We start from the raw sequence: 24,226 nt of genomic DNA on the forward strand, positions 1-24,226 counted from the left end.
GATCACTGGTAAAGAAGCCTTTCTAGACCACCTTATAAAGACTAGCAAACCAAGCCTGGGTGCTCTATCACTGTTCCTGTTACCCTGCTTCATTTTTCTTCTTAGCTCTGCTCATTTTCTTTTTTTTTTTTTTTTTTGACAGGCAGAGTGGACAGTGAGAGAGAGACACAGAGAGGAAGGTCTTCTTTTGCCGTTGGTTCACCCTCCAATGGCCACTGCGGCCGGTGCGCTGTGGCCGGCGCACCGCGCTGATCTGATGGCAGGAGCCAGGTACTTATCCTGGTCTCCCATGCGGGTGCACATCCTCCACTGCACTCCCGGGCCACAGCAGAGAGCTGGCCTGGAAGAGGGGCAGCCGAGACAGAATCCGGCATCCCGACTGGGACTAGAACCCGGTGTGCTGGCGCCGCAAGGCAGAGGGTTAGCCTATTGAGCCGTGGCGCTGGCCTAACTTTTTAAAAATTTTTTAAAAAGATTGCTATTTATCTGAGAGGTAGAGTTAGAGACAAAGAGAGGGAGAGACAGAGAAAGGTCTTCCATGTGCTGGTTCACTTCCCAGATGGCCTTAACGGCTAGAGCTGAACTGATCTGAAGTCAGGAACCAGGAGCTTCTTCTAGGTCTCATATTTGGGTCCAGGGGCCCGAAGCACTTTGGACCATATTCTGCTGCTTTCCCATGCCGTAGCTGAAAGCTGGATTGAAAGAGAAGCAGCCGGGACTAGAAGGGGTGCTCATATGGGATGCTGGCATCTTAGCTGGAGGCCTAGCCCACTACACCACAGTGCCAGCTCCTAAATCCTCATAATAATTTTTAAAAAATGTTTACTTTCATCTTGAAAGGCAGAGTGATACGGAGTTGAGGAGCTTCCATTCACTGGTTTATTCCCCAAATGGCCAGGCTGAAGCCAGCAACCCAAGTACTTGAGCCATCATCTGCTGCCTTGCTGGATGCTAGGTTGGAATCAGAGTAGCTGGAATTCTAACTGGCACTCTATGGGATGCAGGCATCCCAAGTGGTGGCATTCAGCACATTTTCATTGATTGCCATTGACCTATAGTATACTTAAGTGAATGATAAAAATCTGTTGGCAAGGAGCACATGCCCTCAAATTTCAGTATGGAAGAAGTTGTATAGGGAAAGGAAAGTATGGGATTTTTGATAGTGTGTTAGGGCCCCCTGTTACCGTCAGCCAAAGAAATCTTTGGAGGATCCAGTGGCTAAGCTGAAATGGGAAGGATGAGTCGGAGTTAAATGAGAAAAATCTTGCAGAGAGCTCATTCTTGATTGAAGACAGACCCTGGGCTTCAGGTAATTCTGTTCCCTTTGTCTGTAAAATGTAGCTGACTGGAAATGCCAGCACTCCTTCTTTATAAGCACTGCTAAGATCCGGTTTTAGCTAGAAGGCAGTGGAGAGCAAAAATGATTTTAAATGAGGGAGTGGTATGATCACATTTTCCCCTTTGAAAGATGATTCTGGCCGTGTGGCAGAACCTCTCATGTTAAGAATAGATGGTTTGGGGTTTCTGGTTTGATATTTTATAGGGCAAAGCCCTAGATTACAAAAAGGAGCAGACTTCAAAGTCATTCCTGAAATGTAGATCCTGGGCAGTTGTTGGCTGTCATCCGGTAGGGGTAGAGAATGACCAGGGTGTTGGGGATATTTCTGACACTTCAAGGCCACGGTATCTGGAATGCATCTTGGTTGCTGAAAGAAGCACAATTGCTGATGGACTGATCAGATAATAAGCTCACAGCCTACCTGCTTGTCCCTGCTGCTGCTGGGCGTATGGGAAGAAGGGGAGGCCCTGGAAAAAGTGACTGGGCAGCTTCCAGACTGCAGATCCCTCTGACTCTAGATAAGGTCCCCATGCGCTAGGGTTTTGCTGTCCACGAGCTAGGCTGCTCCCACCAGCCACTCTGCAGCATGACTCTGTGGGCTGTTCCACAGACAGAGAGCCATGGACACAGGTTTCCTTCCCATCAGTGCCATCTTTTTACACCCATGCTGAAAACAACGGGTTTGCATTTGCCTAGAGATAGGCTGCTGAACTGAGTTCCGTAGAGTGATGGGCTCTACAACCTTATGCTTACCAGCTCACTTGTCAGCTCTTCTCCTATTGCTTCAGGTGCTTGGTTGTCCTTTCTCTGATTTCAGATGAGGTGTGGGTATCTGGAACAAGAAGGGGCCCCAGTGGTTATTGAATCTAAACCCCTCATTTATAGGTTAGGGTACTTCTGGCCCAGAAAAGAAATAGAAAGTGTTTGAAATCAAAATTACTGGGACTTGCATATGCTCCCACTGTAGGTTGTTTTCACTCCACCTCTGGAGGCAAAAATAGAATGGGGAGGTTGTATGGGGACTTTGGAGTCAGTCATAGTTTTAGTTAGCCCAGCCACTTACCAACTGAGTGCTCTAAGATTGGTAACTGAAGTCAGTGGGGCTGTGTCTAGAGTACCCACCTACAGAATTATTGTTGAAGACGAGTTAGGTGAAGATACCTAAGTGTTTGGATTCAGGCATGTGGTCAGAAGTGATAGAGGCCAGGGTGTTGGTTGTTTGTCTTTTGAAGCTTTGAATTTGATCCAGGTCTTCACTGTGCTTAACAGAAGTTAGATGCTAAAGCCAATTTTCCTCAGTTGTCCTGGGTCCTCTGCCCCTCTATCCTTGCATGTCCTGAGCATCAGCAGCAAGACAGCCCATGCCATGTCGTAGAGCCAGTTTTGCTCCCCTGCCCAAGGCTGATCCCTGCAAATTCATTGTGAAGGAGAATTTAAGGACTCATTGGGGTCCATAGTCTGAGTAGTGAGAAGCCTTGGTAGAGTGTCAGAAGGGGATATGGATGAGCTCAGGTGTTTTATGCGAAAACTGTCCTGTGCCATTATTGGTGTCTTTATTTTATTTTATTTTATTTTATTTTTTTATTTTTTGACAGGCAGAGTGGACAGTGAGAGAGAGAGAGAGAAAGGTCTTCCTTTGCCGTTGGTTCACCCTCCAATGGCCGCCGCGGCCGGTGCGCTGTAGCCGGCGCACCGCGCTGATCCGATGGCAGGAGCCAGGTCCTTCTCCTGGTCTCCCATGGGGTGCAGGGCCCAAGCACTTGGGCCATCCTCCACTGTACTCCCTGGCCACAGCAGAGAGCTGGCCTGGAAGAGGGGCAACCGGGACAAAATCCGGCTCCCCGACCGGGACTAGAACCCGGTGTGCCGGCGCCGCAAGGCAGAGGATTAGCCTAGTGAGCCGCGGCGCTGGCCTATTGGTGTCTTTTTTGTTTCAGATTTGTTTGTGGGAGTAGAGGTCTCTGCTCTTCTTGTTCTGTATGTGTATTTTCCTGTTCTGTAGATAGGTGGAGAGGTAGAGATATCAGTCTGTACCTGTATTAACAGTGATGATAGGAAGAGAAATCAGTGAATGGATGGAATAACCTGGTTTCAGAGTCCAGTCTATGAGTGGGATTTGGGCTTGGTGACTGTAAGGTTGGGTGTGAGAGGCTTGGATACTACTGCTTGAGATTGTGAGTTAGACGGAAGTCAGGGACACAGGTGGCTCACTGGAATGCATGCACCTTTCTGTGAGGATGGAATGGTTTAAGAACTAGGATTTATTTGCTTGGAGAATCAAAGCTTGGGGTGGGTGAGAAATGCTGGTTGACTCGAAATAGAGCCATGTGTATTAGTTTTTTGTAACTACAATGAAATATCTGAGGCAGTTCACTTTATCAAGAGAAACAGTATATTTACCTCACAGTTTTGAAAATTCAGGCCCAAGATAGGGTAGTCCTGTTGGCTTGGCATTTGGTAAGAGTGGTGGCTGGCAGTGGCAGAGCACCTGCAGAGAGTATCATGTGACAAGCAAGGAAGCAGAGTGAGTGCCTGGGCCTGACTTAGTCTCTTAACTAACTCTATCACAAGAACACATTTTCAGGGCACACCTACCATCAATCTAAGGACTTCCCACTAGGTCCCCACCTCCTGAACACCGTAATTGGATTAAGTTCCCACCCTCTGGGTAGTGCCATTAAATTATGGCATTGAGGTTTAAAGTCCTGCCTGAATTCCGGAGCCAGTTGAGACTACAGCATCTGAGTCTCCATATAGCCTGACAAATAAAGCTCTACTGGCAGATGGCAAGTGAAAGGTGAGTGTGTTTTGGTTCTGGTTGAACGGTAACTTTCAACAGAGCCCCCAGCTGGGTTCACCTGTCATAGTAAGATACTGAATTCTTTGACGTGGTAGTGTCTAAACAGTTTGGATGATGGCAGTTTGCTGTAGGGGTCTGCAGCTAAAAGTTGACAGTGTAGTTTTCTAGATTTGTTCATTCAGAGAAAAATTTTTCTTTTTCATTCAGAAATGTTTGAGTCTTTGTTAGGTGACCCAAAAATTGGTCAGTTCCATGGTGGGGCTTGTGTTCTGAAAGGCAGAAGTCAAGAGTGAGCACCCCCTAGCCAGCAACCTCAGATTCAGTCCAGCCTATTGACATGTTTTGACTGATATGCATGTAAAAGCAATTTTAAAGTAATCATTTGTATTTATTAGTAGTCAATATTATCTAGAAACCTAGGGTCTCTAAATGGGGGAGTAGCATGTTATGTGAATTATATCAGTAAAGCTGTTATGGGGGAGTGGAAGTGAGAAAACCTGGTCATACTGGTCCTCTCATCACTGTCCAGTGACAGGACCTAGCTTCTCTTTAGATTTTTTAAGATGTGTTTTATGTATTTCAAAGGCAGGGAGAGACAGAGAGAAGTCTTCCATTCACTGGTTCGTCCCTAAATGGCTGCAACGGCCAGAGCTGGGCCAATCGGGAGCCAGGAGCTTCTCAGTGTCCCACGGAGGCCCACACATTTCCCAAGCATATCAGCAGGGAGCTGGATTGGAAGCAGAGCAGCTGGTGCTAGAACCAGTGCCCAGATGGCATGCTGGAGCTGTAGGTAACCTGCGATACCACAATACTGGCCCTTCCTCTTTTGGCCCCTGTGAGCTGTTGAGTTTGCCATCCCTGATCTAGGTTTCCATCCAGCAAGGGGCCTGTGGACTCAGTATGTTTCATAATACACAGGAGGAAGGACAGTGACCTGTGTAGCTTACAGGCAAAGGAGCACCCTAATGGAAGAAGAGTAAGTAGGGCAGACTTTCAGAGCTAGGACAGGAACCCACCTCTTTAGGGAGAGTGGGTGTGATAGGGAGATACCATAAGCATTGTGGCCTGAGACCCTGGAGTGGCAGGCGGAGGCTCTCTGAGAGCAGCTGAGGGATGGGCTTGCCAGGGAGACTAGGTTATGTGCCCTTCCTCCTTTGTGTATACGGTCCCTTCAGCTCCAGTACCCTGTAGATGTGAGAGTAACTTAAGGCAGATGTTAAATCTCACCGTGGGCCGGCGCCATGGCTCACTAGGCTAATCCTCCACCTTGCGGCGCCGGCACACCGGGTTCTAGTCCCGGTCGGGGCGCCGGATTTTGTCCCGGTTGCCCCTCTTCCAGGCCAGCTCTCTGCTGTGGCCAGGGAGTGCAGTGGAGGATGACCCAAGTGCTTGGGCCCTGCACCCCATGGGAGACCAGGATAAGTACCTGGCTCCTGCCATTGGATCAGTGCGGTGCGCCGGCTGTGGCGGCCATTGGAGGGTGAACCAATGGCAAAAGGAAGACCTTTCTCTCTCTCTCTCTCTCACTGTCCACTCTGCCTGTCAAAAAAAAAAAAAAAAAAAAAAACAACTCACCGTGGAAAGGGGGAAAGAGCCTGGTAAGAAGCTTTGTGCATTGCCATCCTGATATTTGGGGAACAGAGCTAAGGCCCATTGGAGCTTTTTTTTTTTTTTTTTTTTTTTGGACAGGCAGAGTGGACAGTGAGAGAGAGAGAGAGAAAGGTCTTCCTTTGCCGTTGGTTCACCCTCCAGTGGACGCCGCGTTGATCTGATGGCAGGAGCCAGGTGCTTCTTCTGGTCTCCCATGTGGGTGCAGGGCCCAAGCACTTGGGCCATCCTCCATTGCACTCTTGGGCCACAGCAGAGAGCTGGCCTGGAAGAGGGGCAACCAGGACAGAATCCGGTGCCCGACTGAGACTAGAACCCGGTGTGCCGGTGCTGCAAGGCGGAGGATTAGCCTATTGCGCCGTGGTGCCGGCCCCCATTGGAGCATCTTAATTTTCTAGGGGTGACAGACACTGGAAAAGAAGTTCTGCAAGGCAGCCCTGCTCACACAGTTGTCGATCTGAGCCCTGTGGGGTTAGAGTAGAAAACTCTATAGACAGTGAGCCTGGAGACCAGCCGTCTGGCTCACCAGCTGAGAGAGACCATAGGCAGCTTGCTGAATATTTTTGGACTGTTTCCCTTTGCTTTTGTAAATGAAGGTGATTGAGCTAGAAGACTTTTCAAAGATCTTTTCCCATCAGGAATAAGTTGGATACATCACACTGGGTATGAAGACTGCAGTTTGTCAAGAGATTTCATCCAGTAAGGTTTCTTTGGCCCACCAAAGTAGACTGACTTCTAAGTGTCTTCCCTACAAGCTTGCCCAAAAGTGTGGGATTCTCTTCCTTAGGCTTCTAGAAATTGCTCACAACTACAAGTTGTGAGTATCCGTGCAATATGCCAGCAGTGGTGGGCCATCTGCTGACAGGAATGCCATTCAGATTTTGGTATCTGTGCTTGGTTAGATTTGGTGGTTGCTGAGACACTCGCCTCCCCCTCTAGCTCCGAGATTTAGAACCTAGGTCTGGGTGAGGCCCCTTCTCAAGAGATTGTCTCAGTATCAGGGTGCTCAGGCTTGTTCAGAGAAGCACCAGGGCCTGACCCAGACCTCTCTGTGAAAGGAACTAGCTTAGCTGTTACCATATTGAAAATTGTTCACTCAGCTCATTTGAGCAACCTACTGTTAAACCACGGACTACTGCTGGGAACAAGTCAGAAGGGGCCTGCTCTTGTAGTTTACATTGCAGTAAGAAAAGAGTAAATCAACAAGGTATTTCCAGTTACCTGTTGCTACCCAACATATCACCCAGAAGCTTAATAGTGTTAAAAAACTGTTTGACTCAGGGCCGTTGTGGAACAGTGGGTTAGGCCGCCCGTGATGCCCAGCATCCAGTGTGAGCACTGGTTCAACTCCCAATCAAGGTGTTAAGAAATGCCTGTATAGGCTCACTTGGCTAATCCTCCGCCTGCAGCGCCAGCACCCTGGGTTCTAGTCCCGGTTGGGGCGCCAGTTCTGTCATGGTTGCTCCTCTTCCAGTCCAGCTCTCTGCTGTGGCCCAGGAGAGCAGTGGAGGATGGCCCAACTGCTTGGGCCCTGTACCCGCATGAGAGACCAGGAGGAAGCACCTGGCTCCTGGCTTCAGATCAGCGCAGTGCGCCAGCCGTAGTGGCCATTTGGGGAGTGAACCATTGAAAGGAAGACCTTTCTCTCTGTCTCTATCTCATTGTCTATAACTCTCTGTCTGTCTCTCACTGTCTAACTCTGCCTGGCAAAAAGAAAAAGAAAAAAAAAAAAAAAAAAAAAGAAATGCCTATATAGAGTGAGCAAGCCTGGATTGATTAGTAGCCTGGTGATGAGCATTCTTGTCTGAAGCACTTACAAGTACCAGGTGGTGATGAGTTTAGGTTTCTCCAAGGAGCAGTCCGAAGATTTGTGTGAATGGGAGGAGAAGGGCTCAAAAAGTCATAAGTAGGAGGCCTTTGGAAGCCAGCTCAGGGATTCTGGATTCTGTTGGGAAAGCAGTGGAAGAGGAGACATAATCTGACTTCTGCTTTAGGAGTCCTCACTTGTGTGGCAAATGGAGGGTGGTGGTGGCTAGAACAGGGAGATCCCTAGGAGCCTTCTGTTGTAGTCCAGGCATGAGTAGACCAGGAATGGGTGATAGCGTGCTGACGTGGGCCTGCTTGTTTTTTGTTTTTGTTTTTGATAACATTAGTGTTTTCCTCTGAGACTAGGCCACTTAAAGAGGAAGCTGTCTGAGTGTTACCTTCCTTCTGACACTGTTTAGAAACTGAATGAATTTGTGCTGTGCCCATTGATCAGAAGAGTGGCCTTAGGCAGGCAGGGGTTTTCATTCCCTTGGTTATGGATCTCTGGGCTCCAGATCCAGGCTGAGTACTAGTGCTTCATTGTTTGCCCTGCCTGCCCTGGCTTGTCTCAGGCTCCATACCCTAGCGAGAAGGTTGAATGAGGGTGAAATGATGAGTTGCCTTGAAGCACCAGCAGGGGCAGGGATTTCTTTCCTGAAGGGAGGGAATTGTCTTGACCTTGTGTCTTTGTGTCAGTTTTCTTTCTTTCTTTCTTTGTTTTTAAGATTTATCTATTTATGAGAGAGAAAGAGGTCTTCCATCTGCTGGTTCACTCCCCCAGTGTCCACAACAGCCAGAGATGGGCTGATCTGAAACCCGGAACCAGGAGCTTCTTCTGGGTCTCACGTGGGTGTAGGGGCCCAAGGACTTGAGCCATCTTATTACTTTCCCAGCCCATAGCAGAGAGCTGGACTGGAAGGGGAGCAGCTGGAACTCAAACCAACGCCAATACGGGATGCTGGCACTGCAGGTGGCGGCTTTACCCACTGCCCCACAGCGCTGGCCCTGTCACAGTTTTGTTCTTTTCCTGCTGGAACAGAAATTGTGGGGTCAGTTATGGCAGTGGGTTTTTGATGTCAAGTGAGATTTTCAGGGTGGTGTCAGAGCAAATTGCCTGAGCTAAAAGTCTGGCAATCTTAGTTCTGATTTCAGCCTTGCTCTCTAGTTTTTCTTGGTGAGAGCTTTGTTTCTATAATTTGTATGGAGGGACTGGATTTTGCTGTCCAGTGTAGTGCCCATCTGGCTGATGAGCATTTCAAGTCTGAGCTTAGCTTGTTGTCCTAGAGTCTGTTACTTCAGTTGCTTGCCTTGTGAGGACAGATGCCTCAGGGGCCAGATCACAGGTGCCCGCAGAACCTCCACACACATTCCATTCATTATCCATTCGTCTTAACAACATATTGTAGAATCTGGCTATAGCTATGATCCTTATTTTACAGATAAGAAACAGGCTTAGAAAGGTCGAAGGATTTGCTCAAGGCTGTACAGTAGTTAGTGAGTAGCTGGTATCGGAGTCCATGGCAGAATGATTCCAAAGGTCATGCTGTGTGCCTTGTCTGTCTTTGCATTCTCCCAGACCATAGAAGCATATATACCCCACCAGGAAAACTGTAGCTGGGGGGATGGAGGACCCACACAGATCTTCAGATGGTAGAAGCCCATGCAGCCCAGCCTAGCGGCCCTAACTACCCTTTTGGCAGATTGGGTTCTCTGGCCATAAGCAAGTAGGTGTGAATCCGGCCCTGGGACTTGTGATCCTGATGGGAAGCCCTGACCCTTCTTCCTCCCATCTCCCATCCCCTCTTCAGCTCTGACAGGCCACGTGTAGGTCTGCTGGAAAGAGCTTACATTTTTTTCAGGCATGGCTTCCAAGCCAGAGTGGACACAGGGCAGGAGGAGCTCTCTGCAAACTATAGGGGAACACATTGGCCATGCATTACTAAAGGAGATGGGAAATACTTAAGGTTACTATATGCTAGGCTTTTAAATTTACTGTGAAGGGAAAATCTTTAATTCATTGTGGGAAAACATCCAAATACTATTTTAGTAGAAAGAAAAACAATCCTTTGGTAATCTGTCCCACCAACCATTATAGATATTAGTGTGCATCAATAGGTTGTAGACCTTTCTAGACCAGTGCTGCTTTCTGGAAATATAATCCAAGTTGCTTAAGTAATTTGACATTTTTCTGGTAGCTATTGTTTTAAGTTTAAAAAGTAAAATTAATTTTAATAAGCCCAATACATGTATTTAAAGTAACTGTTTAAACATGTTTCAAGATACAAACATGATTAATGAGGATTTTACATTCTCACACTAAGATTTGGAATCTGGTGTGTCTGTTGCACTTGAAGCACTTTCCCACCTTTCAGTGCTCAGTATCCACATACGGCTCCTGGCTTTCTTATGCTACAGCATGTTTTGAGTACATATGAAAAGAGAATTAATGGATGTTTATTTTTGTACAAAAAATTCTAAGTTCGCATGAGATATCTTCAGAAAGTTTGCCAAAAATGTTTATTATTAAAAAGTGTACTTTCCAAGGACTCAATTTTTTGTATCCATCGAAACAGCTTTGGTAAGGCAGGTTTCACTTTGTTTTAGAGCGAAAGCTGCCTCTGCAGTGGAGGCGCTCTTGCCGGGGAGGCCTCTGCTCTTCTACTGCCCCCTGCAGGCACTCTGCGGTGGCTCTAAGATCCTGTGCTCTGCCCCCGCTTTCTGTGTGCGCTTTGCTGAGAGAATCAGGCCCAGACTGGGGAAGCTGCTTACCAAGGTTGCCCCACTGGGGTACCATCTTTAAGCTGAAGTGTAAGTCCTGGATGCAGTACTCAGTGGGAGGCCATTGCCCATGGAGGAAGGGTGGATAGCAGCTTCCCACAGGATTTCTCCTGTGCCTGTTGGGGAGGACTGATGCAGGCAGTGGGGAAAAGCCCAGCTGGCTCTGAACAGGTATAGAGAGGGATGTGAGTTGGCCTGGGTGAGGTCAGACCTTAGAAACCTGAAAAATTGATTAGTTATCAAGTGGCCCTGTCACCCTAGTGTAGGGACACGTGTACTTCACGCACTAGGCCGCTTTGTAGCAGGAACCTCATTTTTTAGCAAGTGTGAGATTTATAGGAGCCTTCTTTTCTTTTTCTCTTTCTCTCTTCTTCCTTGCCTCCTTTCCTCCCCTGCCTTTCACTTTCTGTTTCTCTATCCTGCCTCTCCCTCCCTCTTTTTTCCTCCCCACACTCAAAAGTGTGCCTCAGTTTTTCAACCTGTACAGTTGAGCTGCACCACTGATGTATTACTGACCTCCCCTGTCCTCTCAGAGGCAAGCTGGGATGCGTTGCAAACCTTGGAGTGACTCAGATGTAAAAAGCTGGGTAGGTCCTGGGAAGCCAGCCTCCTTCCTGTGCCTTCTACCCGCACCTCATGCCTGTTTGCATTGCAGGCAGTGGCAGCTATAGCCCCACAGCCCCTATCCTCTGAGGCTCAGCTTGTGTAAAAGCATGATTGGCTGGTCTTGACTGCCTGTACTGAGGATTTTTGGCCCTTATCTAGGCTCAGGGAAAGCCTGGGATAGATGTCTTATAGGCAAGAGAAGGGCAGCCACAAAATGAAAATTTATAATTTCAGTCCAGCAATGATTGAACACTACTCACAGTGAGTTACTGGTGGTCGAGTTTGTCATGCTTTCTTGGTGTAGTGGCAGGACACCAGGGCTGGCATATCTTAAAGCAGTTTGGTGTTCTTGGGTCAAGTCAGGAAGCTCACTGTGTCTCTATTTTGCCATCTGTAAAATGGGTAGAACCACATCCATTCATCCTTCTTGAAACTCTTACAGTGAGATGGGTGTGATGGTGGATGAGGAGCTACTCTATGAGTTGCTTAGCCCTGCCACCTAGAGTAAGGAAAGATGACTTGCTTGGGTGGTAGCTTTTGCTCTCCCCTGGGCCTTACAGCCTGTTTTTTCTCCTCCTGTTCATCTGTCCCACCTGTTCTTTGACCTGCGGGGTTTGTGAATTTCCTCCATTCACTTCTTTCTGGTCTGGAGGAGGCAAAATTCTCTAGGGCCTTTGATGCTAACCACAGCTCAGATTTTGGATTGCAGGTTGCTCCTGGAGCATTGCTTTTATAAAATAAGTGGTGTTTTGATTTCTTCTTCCCCTGTGTTGAGTGGTATTTTCCGCATCTGGCAAGTAAGCTAATGGGTTCCCAGACAGAGGTTCTGTGCCATTGGCCTTAGTCTGTGGTATAGTCTACAGACCTGAGATTGGAGCCCTTTGGTGACATGAAGAACCCAGTTTCTTGTAGTTCGGAGAGGGGCTTGGGGCTTCAGAGCCTTTCGGGAGGGTCAGATACCTCCTCACTGTGTGACCTTTGGCCCTCCACCTGACTTCTTAGAAGGCTCTTCTAAAACTGTTAAAATAGTTCCCCCACTGTGGAGATTAAAAAAAAAAAAATCTAATGCTCAAAAGGTCCGTAGCGGGAGACCTGGCCTCCTGAGGTTAATGCTTAATAAGTGGCAGCCATTTGTTGTTGTTTCTAATGGACTCAGACCTGGGCCACTGGGTGAGCACACTGTAAGGTGTAGGGTATGAGAGGTTGGAGTCTGTTTGGCAGTAAGGAGGAAAGAAGTGGACCATTTCTTGAGAGCCTTCATTTTTCTAGCACAGTCACAGGTTGCAGTTTTTAAAAAGTAAACCCCAGCCCCTCCTAGAGTAATCCCTTGTGACCTTATGTCTGTCAGAATACTCAACATTCTGCTTCCTCGTGCTGAGGATTCAGCTGGTGGGCAGGTGGAGGGGGTGAGCTCCTCATGTGCCCCTCTTCTGGCTGCAGTGTTTTGTTTTTTGTTTTTTCAAGATCTGCTTATTTGAAAGGCAGAGTTAGAGAGAGACAGGGAGAGATAGAGAAATCTTCCATCTGCTAGTTCACTCCCCAAATGGCTGCAGTGGCTGGGGCTGGGCCAGGCTGGAGCCAGGAGCCAGAAGCCCCTGTTGTTTTGTTTTATTTTATTTATTTATTTTTGACAGGCAGAGTGGACAGTGAGAGAGAGAGACAGAGAGAAAGGTCTTCCTTTTGCCGTTGGTTCACCCTCCAATGGCTGCCGCGGCCGGCGCGCTGTGGCTGGCGCACCGCGCTGATCCGATGGCAGGAGCCAGGTACTTATCCTGGTCTCCCATGGGGTGCAGGGCCCAAGCACTTGGGCCATCCTCCACTGCACTCCCAGGCCACAGCAGAGAGCTGGCCTGGAAGAGGTGCAACCGGGAAAGAATCCGGCGCCCCGACCGGGACTAGAACCTGGTGTGCCGGCGCCGCTAGGTGGAGGATTAGCCTATTGAGCCATGGCGCCGGCCCTGTTGTTTTATTTTTAAGTGAAAGAGAGAAATATCTTCCAGGGGCCAACGTAGTGGCATAGCAGGTTACACCACCACTTGTGATGCCTGCATCCTGTATGGGTGCCGGTTCGAGTCCTGGCTACTTGACTTCATATCTGATTCGGGCCCCTGCACCCATATGGGAGGCCTGAAAGAAGTTCCTGGCTCCTAGCTTTCTGTGTTTCAAATAAATAAATCTTAAGAAAAAAGAAAAAAATACCTTCTTTCCAGTCTAGTTCTCCTGCCTGAGTGGTAGCAACTCAAGTACTTGAGCCAGGGTGTGTATTAGCAGGAAACTGATTCAGAAGCTGAATGGGAGCTTGACTACAGGCCCTCTGGTATGGAATGTGGGTATTCCAAGCAGTGTCTTGGCCACCGTGCCACACCACCTACCCTTTTGGCCACTGTTTATGTAATTCAAACTATGTTTAACCTCTTTTTCTTTTGAGCTAGTTAAGCCCTGACTGTTGGAGACCAGAGCCCCTTCTTGGCAGTCTCATTTTTTTCATTGGCAGCTCAGTTCTCAGACATACTTGATGTTGTCACTGTACAGGAAAACCTGTTAAAACTGCAGGGGCCCAAGCTCTGCTCACCTCCCCAGATTCACTTCTGGAGTTCAGAAGGAGACAGGAATCTCCTAAAAATATTTAGTCCATAGAAAAAATACAAAGGAAAAATAAAAATACTGAAACATGAACCCAAGTTCCTGCTTCTGGCTTTTAAGACGTGTAGCCCTGATTTTAAGATACTGTACATTGTATTCTGGTTCTGGACAACTGATGAAACTCATGAGTTAAATAAAAATAACTCCCGGTACATCCCCAGAAAACCTACTTTAGAATTCCCTGAGCAAAAATCTCTGGAGAGGCCGGCACTGTGGCATAGTAGATAAAGCCACTGCCTGCAGTGCCAGCATCCCGTATGGGTGCCAGTTCAAGTCAGGGCTGCTCCAGTTCTAATCCAGCTTCTTGCTAATGCGCCTGGGAAAGTAACAGAGGATGATCCAAATCATGGGCCTCTGCACTTGCATGGGAGATTCCGAAGAAGCTCCTGGCTTCAGAGCGGCTCAGCTTCAGCCATTGTGGCTGTTTGGGGAAGTGAATCAGCAGATGGAAGACCTCTGTCTCTCTACCTCTGCCTCTCTGTAACTCTGCTTTTCAAATAAAATAAATCTTTAAAAAAAAAAAAAAGGTATGAAGACAGATGACATCGAAGATGACCTTTTAAAAAAGGACCTACAAATCTACATTTGGATAAGTTCCTTAGATGCTAATTCTGCATGCGAAAATCTTAGGGCTGAAGTCCTTCAGAGCAGTGGTTTCATGGGTATCTGGTTGCGTTTAAAGGATCAGTGGATATAAAGACAAAAATCTGTGCCAGCATTGTGGCCCATGAAGTGACACCAGCATATCGCATAAGTGACATATCGCAATACCGAGTTGCATCTGAGCTGCTCCACTTCTGATCCAACTTCCTGCTAATGTGCCTGGGGAGGTAGTAGAAGATAGCCCAAGTGTTTGGGCCCCTGTCATCCATGTGGGAGACCTGTATGGAGTTCTTGGCTTTGTACTGGCCCAGGCACAACTGTTAATTTAAATTAAAAAAACAAAAACAAAAACAATACCTGCCTACCACAGACCTTTGAGTAGGGAGACTGAAGACATGGGAATGGGGCTTCCACAGCAGAAACTGTAGTGCTGGCATCATAATCCAGGGTTCTGTCACTCCTTCATTTTCAGTTTGGCTTTTTCACATGGTAGCCAGATTTAACAAATAAAAATATAGGATAACCATAGATTTCAAGTAAGCCAGATAATTTTTTTGGTATAAATGTGTCCCAAATATTGCGTGGGACATATGTAGAATTTAAAAAAAAAAAAAAAAACCATCTGAAACTCAGATTTAACTGGCTGTTCTGAATTTCTGCTTGTTAAATCTGGGACCCATAGTTCCCCCCTCCCCGTTTTTTGTACATTACAGATTGAAAAATTGTCCCAAAGGAGGGAAAAATAACTACTGTGCATTGACAGTACTTCCATGGTCTCCCTTCCCTTCCCCCTTTCCCCTTTCCCCTTTCCCCTTTCCCCCTTCCTTCCTTCCTTCCTTCCTTCCTTCCTTCCTTCCTTCCTTCCTTCCTTCCTTCCTTCCGTCTTTCTGTCTTTCTTTCTGTCTTTCTTTCTTTCTTTCGCAGAATGGACAGTGAGAGAGAAAGAGAAAGGTCTTCCTTTTGCCATTGGTTCACCCTCCAATGGCTGCCACAGCCGGCACATCACGCTGATCTGAAGCCAGGAGCCAGGTACTTCTCCTGGTCTCCCATGCAGGTGCAGGGCCCAAGCACTTGGGCCATCCTCCACTGCCCTCCCAGGCCATAGCAGAGAGCTGGCCTGGAAGAGGGACAACCGGGACAGAATCCGGCGCCCCGACTGGGACTAGAACTTGGTGTGCCGGCTGCGCTGGCTCTATTTTCTTTTTTTAAAGATTTACTTATGGGGCTGGTGCTGTGGTGCATTAGGTTAATCCTCTGCCTACACCACTGGCATCCCATATGGGCACTGATTCTAGTCCTGGCTGCTCCTCTTCTGATCCAGCTTTCTGCTGATGGCCTGGGAAAGCAGTAGAAGATGGGCCAAGTGCTTGGGCCCCTGAACCTTTGTGGGAGACCTGTAGGAAGCTCCTGGCTCCTAGCTTCAGATCGTCCCAGTTCCGGTTGTTGTGGCCATTTGAGGAGTGAACCAGTGGATGGAAGACCTTTATCTCTGTCTTTTTTTCTAACTGTCTGTAACTCTGCCTTTCAGATAAATAAAATCTTTAAAACAAAAGATTTATTTATTTATCTGAAAGGCAGAGTTACAGAGAGGCAGAGAGAGAGAGAGAGAATCTTCTATCCACTAATTCATTCCCCAATTGGCCGCAACGGCCAGAGCTGCGCTGATCCTAAGCCAGGAGCTAGGAGCTTCCTCTGGGAATCCCACGCGGGTGCAGGGGCCCAAGATCTGGGCCATCTTCTGCTGCTTTCCCAGGCCATAGCAGAGAGCTGGATCAGAAATTGAGCAGCTGGCTCTTGAACCAGCGCCCATATGGGATGCCGGCCCTGCAGGCAGCAGCTTTACCCGCTACACCACAGCCCCGGCCCCATGAGTTTCAATCATTGGTTACTGTAGGTTAGCACATCCACGGATGGCCTCCAGAATCCATGTTGCTAACTGCTGCTCTACCCCATCTTGTAACCCAGCAGTCTAATGAGTTGTTGGGTGGTTTGGGATAGGGCTCAGACCCCCTTGACGTTTGCGGAAAGAGTGTGAGAGCATCTAGGAGCCCACCTGCAGACTCGCTCCACATTCTTAGCATCCCAGGGCTCTGCTCTGACAGTTGGGATGTAGATTGTAGTACTGTAGAGGCCTGTGGGCTGGCACTGACTGAGTGGAAGAGGTGAATCAGGGCTTTTGGGAAACAGGACTGGCTGCCGTGGCTGACCTGGGTTCGGGGAACTGATCTCTATCTAAGAACTCCCACTCCTGATCTGCTTTTGGGACTCTGGCTGGTTCCTCCCATTGTTGTGGCATTTTCAAGTTACTGTGGTGGGAGCTGTTGCTATTCAGTTGAGTGAGTGTGCCCAATCTACCTCAGTTGGTAGATAACTGCTCTCTGAGAGGCCTCCTGGGCTTGCCTCCTTGAGCCTTTCTGAGCTAGCCGAAGATCACTGGAAGATCACTCCCCCACACCCTCCTGTTGCTCTGCCTCTTCTCTTCCCTTCTCTATTTTTTCTCTTTTTCCTTTGTTTTCAAGATTTATTTTATTTGAAAGGCAGTCTTCCTGGCATAGTGAAAAGAGGAAGAATGGGGCTCCTCCCAGAGCTACTGCAACTAATGCACCCCTCCAGGGCTGGTGTTGCAGGACAGTGGGTGAAGCTGCCACATCCTATATGAGTCCATTTCTGATGTGTTCCCTGCTAATCCTCCTGGGGAACAAGTGCTTGGGCCACTGCCACCCAAGTAGGAGACCAGAATGTAGTACCTGGCTGCTGGCTTCAGCTTGGCCCAGTCCTGGCTATTGGCAGGCATCTGGGGAGTGAATCAGTGAATGGAAGATCACTCCCCCACACCCTCCTGATGCTCTGCTTCTTCTCTTCCCTTTTTTCTCTTTTTCCTTTCATTTTCAAGATTTATTTTATTTGAAAGGCAGAGGTAGGGACACACACACAGAGATTCCATCCACTACCAGTTCACTGCTCAAATGATTGCAATGGCTGGGGCTGGGTCAGGCTGAAGCCAGGAGCTGGAACTCCCATCTGGTCTCCCACATGGGTGGTAGAGGCTCAAGAACTTGAGTCCTCTTCCTCTGCTTTTTCAGGTGCATTAGCAGGGTGCCGGATTGGAAATGGGACAGCTGAGACTCAAACCAGCACTCAGCTACCAGCATGGCAGACAGCAGCTTAACCTGTTGTGCCACAATGCTGGCACTGCTCTGCCTTTCAAGTAAATATGTCTTCTTAAAAAAATAAAGCACCCCTCCTTTTTATTCATTTATTCCAGTTCCATGTGAAAAGTTTTTCCTAAAAGCAGATGGATATTAAAAGCAGCATCAGTGGTTGTGGGAACAGTTTTTGTGAACTTTTGGGTCCTTGAGACCTTGGGTTTACCCTGTGAGTGGGCATAGTTGTGCGCAGAGCTAACTGGCCTGAGAGGATAACAGCGTGACTTCTTGACCTGTGAAAGAACTTCAGTAAGGGGCATAGTCCAAAGTGAAGATTGTTCCCAGAGAATGAATTCGTGTTACCTGAGAGATGATTGTTGACCATGGGCACTGGGGGGAACCTGTCTTGAGATCAGCACTTCCTGAGCCAGGATGGAGTCAGGCATGCAGCAGAGCAGAGCATGTACTTGGCGGCCTGCCTGAGACGGTGGGCTCCTAAAACCCAGGGCCTGCGAGAGTCTGTGGAAACCTTAGGCTGAAAGTAGCATTTGTAGTATGTGTGTAGAAACGTGAGCTACAGTATTTAGAAAGGTAATTTCTCTCTGAGATCTACTTTATTTTTCTGAGTGCGCGCCCCCCCCCCCTTTTTTTTGTTTAAACTCAGAAGATCTGGCAGCACCAAGCATGTGTGTGTGTTTGTGGAGCCCCAGCAACTCTTAAGTGGGTGCTGCCCCCTTAGCGTCACTTTGGGTTGCCAGCCAGTCTGCTGATTTATGGTCCTGCCTGGGACCTGGAGGCTTATGTCTGTGACCTCTGGGGAGTTAGCTATACTGTTTTGTCTGCTGCACACCCTTTCTATCCTGTGTGTCCCACCTTTGGCCCTTGGTGTTCAGATTGAAGTGTGCAGAGAGCAGAACATTAGGTCTCCGGCATTGCTGAGAAAGGTGGTATGTAATTAACCCTCTCTCTCCCTGGAAGAGAAAGCTCTGGACGTTTTTTGAGAAGCACCAACAAGTATGTAAATTCCTTCATTTGGTAAATATTTACTGTGGACCTACCATTTACAGGCTGCAGTCCTGGACTGCAGGAACCAGTGAGGAGGTAGCAATAATTCTTATCTCTTAATACTTCTAGTCGTTGTCTTTAGAGTGAATTGCAAACTTAGGCCCAGGGTTGGGTCAGCTGCACAGATTCAGTCTGTGACCTATTAACTTGATGATCTTGAACAAGTCCGTTAGCTTCTCTGAGCCTCAGTTCCCCCATCTGATAACCGGCAATCCTTATCATATTACCTTCTAGGGTGATTGTGGAAAGTAAGCAAGCTGCTGCATGTAAAGAACTCTGGGAACATGTAAGAATATAGTAATGGCTCAGTATTTGAATCCAGTCTCGTGGGGTTGAGATCTACACAAAGGCAGGCAAGTCTGGGTCCGTGTGTTGCACTCCCTGAATAGCAGACTCCTGTAGTATTTGGTCCAGAGTAGCTGGTGGACAGCACTTTCTGTGGGCAGTGGGGAAGGCCTCCTGAAGAGAATCATGAGAGATCTATAACTCGGGAGGGGCTGGCCATCTTGCTTCAGCATACTCTGTGACCTTGGGCAAGTCTCTTTCCTTGGGTTCATTTTCTGGATGACTGGAATAATAGTGTCCCTCTGAGGCCACTAAGTGGAATCACAGAAAGCAGCTTAGATCAGCTTTGTTGCCTAGTCAGCACACATTAAAAGGTGGTTATTATTACTGGCCTAACTAGAGCTGAAAGTGCTCTGCAGAAAAAATTGGGTTAGGGAGCTGGCAGCGTGCAAGTCAGAGGCTTCATTTGCTGCTGATAACTTTCAGCTGCCATGATTGTTGATCAATTTTTGGACACGACTTCTGAGACTGGTACCAGCAGTGAGGGTGGCTGAGTCCATGTCTGGGCAGGCAGTTGGCATCAGAGGCTAAAGATAGTCAGTTGGGTTTGGGGCTGGCTTGGGGCTGGCCTGGGTCTGGGTTGGGCTGGGCCAGGCTGGCTGGTGTCATGTGACTGGAGCCTGGCCCTCCCTCTGTTCCTCCTCCTAGGCCAAAGGGACATAGACTCTGCACTTCTGGGTTGGCTGCTGGCCTGCCAGCCACTTCCTTTCTGCAAAGCCTCAAGATGGTCTGACCTTCCAAAGGTATCCCTCCCTTCTTTGCCAACCCCTCCCCGCAAGAGTGCCATTCAGCCCCACCTGTTTTATCTGCAGTTTGGAGGAAATCTGCAAGGGAGAGAGGCCTCTTGAGAGATGTCAGCCACAGCAGCTAGAGAACAAGATGAGGGGGGTTAGAACAACGTTGTTGTTTTTATACTCTGTAGAAGAGTGTTCCTGCTTGGGGGTGCCCGGGTCATTGGGGGATGGACCAAAGGCCTGTGAGTCTTCGAGGTTCTCCACTCTGATTCCACCTTATTCCCAGGCTAGCTGACAGATGAGGGTAGCCAGGCTTTTCACAGAGCTTGCCTCCAGGCTGGCCTGAGAGAGACGGGCACAGGTGTATGGTGTAGCCCAGGCTCCCTCCCTGCTTGCTGTACCCTACTCTGCATTGGCCTCACTGCCTTTCATAGTGAGGATCCTCGGTTGCAGCTCAAATGGTAGCAGCCTTCCCTTTTCCAGAAGGCTGAGGGTGAGGCAGAATCTCTGTCAGTTGGAGCTGTGTGGTGCCCTGTAGTGTCACAGTCCTCTGTGCTTAGATCCAGGGTGTGGCTTATGAGCCTCCTGTGGGCAGAGGCTACAGTGGAGGAAATGGGAGGTAGACCTTGAAGTACCTTTCCCATAGGGCAGCCAGGTGCTAGCTAGGGATCTCTCTCTGGAAAGGGTCACCCTGGATTACCAGGGTCCAGTCTTTGGAGTGTTAGTTGCCCAGCTTTGTGACCCTTGACTTCCATGCAGTGAGACTTGGTTTTCCATGATATGTAGAAGGACTCCCCTGTAGCTGTGACATGAAGATCCTGCCCTGTGTGTAACAGTGTGGTGGTGACTTGGCTTCCCTTCACTCTTCTTCCACTTCCTTTTAGGGTTAAGAGGATAGACTTTAGGGTCAGACTATTTGGCTTCCAATCTTGTTCTGCCTGCTGGCTGTTATCATGGCAAATAACCTTTCCACCTTATGAGTTGGTTTCTTCATTTGTAAAATGGGAGCAATTAAAGGAATTGAGCTGTTTTAATTTTAAGGGTTAAGAGAATCCATGCAGTTTAGAACTGTGTGGCATCTAGTAAGTGCTCACTACATAATGTCTATGCTTGTCACTCTGCTGCCATCAGCTCTCCCACTTGGATTAGAAATCCCAGTAGTTGAGATCATGCCTTCTGTCTGCTACGTGTAGTACCTTTTGTTCAGTTGAGAAAGAACGGTGGTAGGCATGTCCCCATGATTATATAACTGATGATTGTTGGGGTTTGAATTGGGGCCCAACACTGATTTCAAGCAGTTGGTTGCCTGAGTCATGGCTGTGCTGAGGCCGGGATTACTGTGAGAGACAGCCCTTTCTAGGACACTAGTTTCTGTGTTCCTGGAGGCCAAGGTTTGAGGCCATACATAACCTCACAAACTGTGTTTCAGTCCTACTTTGTCCCTTCTTATCAGTTCTTTCTACCAGGACCCAGTGAATTTGATTCACTCATATACCTTCTCTCCTGAAAAACTTCACTAGTTTCTCATTGGTTGGTTAAACCAAGTTCTTGGGGCCGGCGTCGTGGCTCACTTGCCTGCGGCGCTGGCATCCCATGTGCGCGCCGGGTTCTAGTTCTGGTTGCTCCTCTTCCAGTCCAGCTCTCTGCTGTGGCCCTGGAGGGCAGTGGAGGTTGGCCCAAGTCCTTGGGCCCTGCACCCGCATGGGAGACCAGGAGGAAGCACTTGGCTCCTAGCTTCAGATTGGCACAGTGCCGGCCGTGGCAGCCATTTGGGGAGTGAACCAACAGAAGGGAGACCTTTCTCTGTCTCTTTCTCTCAGTTTCTGTAACTCTACCTGTCAAATGGAAAGAAAAAAAAAAAAAAAGGAATATTAGTTGAAAAAAAAAAAATAAACCAAGTTCTTGCTCTTTGGACCTCTACACCTGACCCTCTGGTAGAGCCCTGAGCTCTTGGCCCTAGGATTACAGCTGTAACAGCTGCCTGGTCCCTGCCTTCTGAGAGGGGAGCATAGTCTAGTTGACATATGCAGTATAGTGAGAGCACCCAGCAGGGCACTTGGTGCAGTTGGGAACTGGGAGATCTCCTCCCCCAAGACGGGAGGCCTAATGAATGGCCAGGTACAGGGCAGTAGATGGGCGAGTGTGAGTGTAGTCTAGCCCCTGTGTCCAAGCTATGGCAGTGCTTTTCCAGCTGCCCATCTCCAGGAGGTGGGGCCCCCAGGCCCTCCCTGTTCTGGTCTCGTCAGGCCTGAGCTTTGTTAATTCTCTCTGGCCACCTACTTGCAGTCTTGCAGGTTCTCTGAACTAGCCTGGCCCATCACGTGTTTTGTCAAAGTTGCTATCTGAGTTTCTCTACCAGTTCTTTTTACCAAGCCCTGCTGAATTCGAATCACCCACTCGCTTTCTGGCCAGAGAACCCTTCACTAATATCTCTGTTGGACCCAAGTCCTGTTCCTTAGACCTGCTACACGTGGTCCTTCTGGGTGGTTTTTGCTTCCAAAGGTCAGCATACTTGGGATCTCTCTAGAACAAAAAATATGGAAGATACTCTTAAACTCTTTTTATCTGGCTTTGTTCGAGGTATTTAGCCCCTTTGGTAGGAATAGAGAGACTCCTTGAGACTGGAGCTCTCTTCCATGCTGAGTAAAGAGTATAAAGACCAAATTTCTTCAACTGAAAGGGATCGTGGTGTCTTCCTTCCTCACTTAGCCAGCAGAACGTTATGGCTAACCCCCTCTGGGGAAAATCTCCCCGTCTTGATTGCAACTGTAAAGGTTCTGACTCTTTGTTTTGCTCTGTCCTGGAGACTCTTGCCTGGGAGCCTGGCAGTCTTGTCTGGAGTACAGTGGCAGGGTGGAGGGTGGTGGTGGCATAGGGAGTGTTTTCCTTCCCATAGGCCATCTTGTGGAAAAAGAGCCAGGCGGGCGGGCGGTAAGCTGTGTCTCATGTGATCTGGTTTGAGTTTTTTTTTCCCCCTTGCTCTCTGGTTCTCTTTCACATTGAGAGTTTTTTGATGTATATGTGTCCCCTGCCCCTCCACTCATGAGAATATGAATTGTTTGGAAATAGGAAGCTTTCTTTGCAAATTTGAAAGAGAATCTTTAGCATTTCTTGAGCATTTATGGTGAACTATATTCTGCCCGTTGAACTGTTCCAGTCCTGAGACAACAAGGATTTCAGTTTCACAGAGGAAGTTTCAGTTGAAAGGAACTTTGCAAGGGCAGAGGAGGGCAGAGTCCAATCCAGCTCTGTCCTCTGTGCTTCATAATAGGGATGATGTTTCCTAGGTGAATGTCTATGGAGGATGGTACATGCTTGAGAGTTGAGGCTCAAGAGAGATCCAGAGGGGCTGGTGCTGTAGCACAGTGGGTTAAGGCCCTGGCCTGAAGCACCGGCATCCCATATGGGCGCCGGTTCTAGTCCCGGCGGCTCCTCTTCTGATCCAGCTCTCTGCTGTGGCCTGGGAAAGCAGTAGAAGATGGCCCAAGTCCTTGGGCCCCTGCACCCACGTTGGAGACCCAGAAGAAGCGCCTGGTTCCTGGTTTCGGATCGGAGCAGCTCCGTCATTGCGGCCATCTGGAGAGTGAACCAGCGGATGGAAGACCTCTCTCTCTGTCTATATCTCTCTCTCTGTAACTCTTTCAAATAAATAAAATGAATCTTATAAAAAAAAAGAGAGAGCGAGAGAGAGATCCAGAGCCTTGGGCTTACACAGTCAAGGTTATAGGGTCAGCCACTCCACCTTACAGGGCAGCTGCTGTTCTTCCCCCTGCCACCCCCCCCCCCCCATTTCCTCCATTCATCGCTGTTCTGCCTCCTGTCCCTAGCTTTCCTTCATCCTTAGCAGTGGCAGCTTATCTCTGCCACTAGAAATCATACTAAATAAAAGAAGTGAAGATAGTGAGTCTGCCATGCAGTTACAGCTTCAGGAATAGGCCCGTAGGGCCTCAGCCATCCCTAAATTCAACTGCTTCTTGTACGGAGCACTTTTGTACTCTTCACTTTTCACAAATGCTTGTATCTCTTTAGTTTAGTTTCTCCTGAAACTAGAAGGAACCCTGCCTCCTGGCTGCCTGTGGGAGAGAAAGTGGTTTTCCTTTTCTTCCAAATCCTCTTGAGCCCCAGATTTGCCTTAGTTGGGGAGAAACAGCATCTTGAGACCTCTATTTGCTTCTTCCACCTGGAATCCTGGACTTAGGAGGCCTGTGGGCAGATAAACAGGGTAGGCCCTTATGTGGGCCTGGACTCTACCTCCCTCTCCAAGAGCCTCTCCCTGTTGTTCAGTAACTGTGTTTACTAGGAAAAACCAGGGAAGTGCCCTAAGATGATGCCAGGAAGGACTCAAGGGAATCATGTGACCTTGTGTAGTTTCAGGTGAGCTGGTTAGGAAAGTTTTGATTTCGAGCTCCCATCTTAACTGCAGCCAGTTCTGGGGTAGCTCATTCCCATGTTCCAGCCTCAGTTTGCAGAGGGGATTAGAACTGTGAGCCTTGTTACTACTCTTAAATTCTACAACTGTGTTTTTGGGCAAATGAACAGTAATGGTTCCTGAACTGGGCTTGGGTCATCAGTAGCAGGCACAGGTTTTGGAATGCAGAGCTAGGAGTGAGGGGACTTGTCCAATGGTTTCAGTGGGATGGTGCTGGAGGTGGGGACTGCTGCCCACACAGAAGGAATGATTTTCCCTGGAAGCCATTTAAGATGCCAGGCCCGGTGGGACGTTTGGTGTGTGTTTGCATGCATGTGTGAGTGC

General features: G+C 48.4%; 1 protein-coding gene across 6 annotated transcripts in view; it reads left to right on the forward strand.

Annotated features, from left to right (window-relative positions):
* Window positions 1-24,226, forward strand: part of LARP1 (La ribonucleoprotein 1, translational regulator) — a 126,652-nt gene that overhangs the window by 71,918 nt on the left and 30,508 nt on the right. The window contains exon 2 of one of the 6 annotated variants that reach the window (XM_070076354.1): window positions 19,388-19,482. The exons of the other annotated variants lie outside the window; for them this stretch is intronic. The gene's annotated coding sequence lies outside the window, so the exon portion shown is untranslated. The remainder of the gene's footprint in view (window positions 1-19,387; window positions 19,483-24,226) is intronic. 6 annotated transcript variants of the gene reach the window in all.

The sequence above is a fragment of the Oryctolagus cuniculus genome, chromosome 6 (genome assembly GCF_964237555.1).
Source record: "Oryctolagus cuniculus chromosome 6, mOryCun1.1, whole genome shotgun sequence".
NCBI lineage: Eukaryota > Metazoa > Chordata > Mammalia > Lagomorpha > Leporidae > Oryctolagus > Oryctolagus cuniculus.